The following is a 3634-nucleotide window of genomic DNA, read 5'->3' as shown; positions in this document are numbered from 1 at the left end:
TGGGACATTTTTTGTTGCTCAAAGATAAAAAAATTTTCGTGATCATCAGATTTTCCAGTTTGTGGAAAACTTTCGGTCGATCGAATTCCTAATAAATCTTCCAAATAACTTTCAACAAGTTTTTTTTTCTCTCCAGTTAACCAATTTAACTTAAATTTAGGGTGTAGACAACTTGCTATTATTACTTCTTTGTTTTCAAAAGTTGTTAGAAATCTGAAATTAAATATAAATATACAATCAAGTGACATTGTTTTTTTCTACTAAAATACTTTTAAACAAATATTTTAAAATAAAAAAATATATTTTGTTACTTAAATCTTTATATTTGAAACTAAACATATTAACATATTATTACAAAATAACATATATATTGAGATTAATAATTTATCTTTTATTTAAACCTTGCTGGATAGCTAAAACCAATGAATGACAATTCATTAGATTAGACTTACTTAGAGTTTCTAATTTTTGTTGTAATGTAGTTAGAACTGGTAATAAGTATCCCATATATATTCCTGTATCATCTTGCAAAATATCTAAAGCACGTGCCAGAGGTNCCATTACCTAAACCAAAGTAAGAAAATTATAGATAAGTAGAAAGAATAATTAGNTAACAAAATTAAACAATAAATAGAATGTATGCACAATGAACCATTCTAATATCTCGTTTTAAAGATTAATATTACTATAATATATATATACAATATAATTACAATATATATACAATATATACAATATATATATACAATATAATTACAGGATTTCGTAAAGTTTAGTTTAATATTTTACTTATAAAAATTTTATTATAATATTGTATTATAATATTTTATTGTAATATTTTGGGATTTACTTTAAATAAATTTTAATAACTTCCATGCATTTTCAGTTTACCTGACAATATTCTTNGAGAAATTTAATTTCATCATCAGTTAATCTCTGTAAATCGCAATAATCTAAACATTTATTTATTTTTTCTGTGTCACTTTTTAAAAGCGTTACCAACTNAAGTACTGAATCGAAAGTAGAATTCCACCTTGAAGTAAAAGATAAATAGATTTATAAAATAATAATTTTTATTATTCTAGAAAAAATTGATTTACACACAAATATAAGTAAAAATATCATAAATAATTTTTTACCTTGTAACGCAACAGGAGTTTTTAAATATACACCACAATATTCTTTAATTTTATCTGCTACCTGTGGTGATTGATTTTGTTTACTCCATAATTNTGATAATTTAGCAAATGTTGTTCTGTACTTTTTTTGTATAAATTATTATTATCTAAAGNTTTTTCTGAATCTTTCACCGTTGAATGAGATTCAACGTGTGACTAACACACCTATGATGCGGTGGAAGAATGATCAAATCTGCAGCATTTGTATCTTCTGTGTCGGCCGTTATTAATAAATNACTTAGATTATGAAATTCTATGTCTTCAGAATCCTCATCTTCATCTTTTTCAAAAACTCTGAACAATTTATAAATTTTGCTTAGGAATTAAAATATTTTAATATAAAAATATATTTACAATATAGAAACAACTTTATAAAGTACAGTAAAACTTCTAGTGTGTCTGTGTGTTACATGTATATAACTTTAAATTACCGAAAAGCCTTAACAAAATTTGATCCGTTATCGGTTGTCGTGCAGCATATCTTATTTTGAATATGATACTGTAAAAATACGGAATTAATTGCTTTAGCTAAAGTATCATATGTATGTTTTCCTTTCATTCTGCAGCAAGCCAGTGCAGCTGATTCTCTACTTAAATTTTCGNGATTAATCCAATGGACTGTTATTCCTAAAAAACTTCTAAAAAAACAAAAACATTTATATTATTCTCTAACATTAACAAAATATTAAAAAATAAGAAACATATATATAAAAAACAAAAATGTTACTATAAAAGTTTGAANAATCTTTTTGCTTTGCTCCACAGATCCGCTGTAGTTGCAACTATTTCAATTTGAGCCAATTTGTTTTCAAGAGCTGTTTTCATTTCGAGATATATTTGATCAAGTTTTGTTCTTAAAGTTTTTCTACACATTATTTGAATAGACGAAGTCATTCCAATTCTAACTAAATTGATAAATGCTGGACTGTCTACAATTGACAGAGGTTGAACATCTTCAATAACAAAACGTAGTATAGCATCATCTACTATTTTCTGAGTAACTACAGCACTTCCAGAACTCCATCTTTCTAAACTGTATTGTCTTTTTTTAACTGGATTTTCATCCTTATCTTCGTTACGTCTTTTAGTTGCCAATTCTGCTTTTACCTTTTTTACTTCTTTTAATTTATATGGATGTTTTGCCTATAAGTTTAATATATATTTAAATAAGTATTAGTATTAAATAATAAAATATGTTTTAATTGATAAGAGAAAACTTTTAAAAAGAGAAAAAAATAAGCAATTTATTTGAAAAGAAAATTAATTATTATACAAATTCTAAGAAATAAAATTAAAGCTTGCAAAAATATTATTGCGTTTATACTTATAAATATTAAGAAAAGAAAATTCTAAGAGAGAGATGTGTTTTTGTAATTCAGAAAATTATATATAAGGATCTATCCAGACCACCTTTTATAACTGTATAAGTATATGCATAAGATATCGGATTAGTTTATTTTCTTATAAAATTTTTTTATAAAATTCATTTCCTTATGCATACGCTTATTGGTGCTTATGTTTGTCTGGATAGGCCTTAAAAGTTAGGTTGTTAGTTTAACAAACGTGCAAATGTAATTAAAAAAAATGTTTGACAAACCACAAACCACAATTCATGCAAAGTGTCATACTTCTTTTTATACCTACTGTTTTGAGTTGCATGTTTGATTCAAAGTACAATCTTTTGTGGTATAATGTGGATTCCTTGCAAGTATAGAAATTTTTTATAAAAAAATTATACAAAAAATATTTTTGTCTTTTTAGTATATTTATTTATTTATTTTTTAATAATATATTACTTTTTGTTATATGTATTAATATTGTAATTAATATTTGTTGTCATCATGTAATTAATATAATATTGCGTTTCTTTTACATTATTCTATTTTATTTTGGTTTTATAAATTATAGTTCACATTTTAATATAAATAATATAAATTTAATAATATAAATTTTTATAATATATAAATTTAAATATAATGCTAAATCTGCAATATAAGGTTCTTATCTTAGATTATGTTTCAATTTTAAACATTTGTATATTCTGATGCGTAGAATATATTCTGAATAGGCGAAATTTGTCACTTATGTACATTTTTTTCTTCTTTTTTTGTAAGAACTTTATGCGGATTTACTCTGAATTTTAATAATTATAAATTTCAATAAAATCCCGAAATTTAAAACAGAATACTAACAAACATTCTTTGCTTTAATAAAAAACTCTCTTTTAAAACTAAATTATAGCAGAGAATATATACATATATGCTTTTAGTTAAAAAAAAAAAAAAAAAAAAAAAAAAAAAAAAAAACGATACATATGTTGTGCTCTCCGTCACAACGGGTTCTTTTGGATAGGAGATGTGCAGGAACAGGGGGAAGAGTCCACTTGTTTCAGACTTAACAAGTCTTTATTTCAATCTTTTACACTTCTTCTTAACAGTACGACGTCTCGTGAACTA

The 3634-nt window shown here is 24.1% G+C and overlaps 1 long non-coding RNA gene across 1 annotated transcript; it reads right to left on the bottom strand.

Annotated features, from left to right (window-relative positions):
• Positions 1–392: 392 nt before the first annotated feature.
• Positions 393–2087, bottom strand: LOC109862496. Its single transcript, XR_002251147.1, has 5 exons — positions 1906–2087; positions 1610–1816; positions 1140–1472; positions 892–1033; positions 393–564 (listed from the first exon to the last, which is right to left on the bottom strand). It is a non-coding gene; the product is annotated as an uncharacterized LOC109862496 (long non-coding RNA).
• Between the last annotated feature and the right edge of the window lie 1547 nt (positions 2088–3634).

The sequence above is a fragment of the Pseudomyrmex gracilis genome, unplaced genomic scaffold (assembly GCF_002006095.1).
Source record: "Pseudomyrmex gracilis isolate BER0280 unplaced genomic scaffold, ASM200609v1 scaffold_1860, whole genome shotgun sequence".
Classification (NCBI taxonomy): Eukaryota; Metazoa; Arthropoda; class Insecta; order Hymenoptera; family Formicidae; genus Pseudomyrmex; species Pseudomyrmex gracilis.
This window is presented reverse-complemented; position numbering and strand designations above follow the sequence as displayed.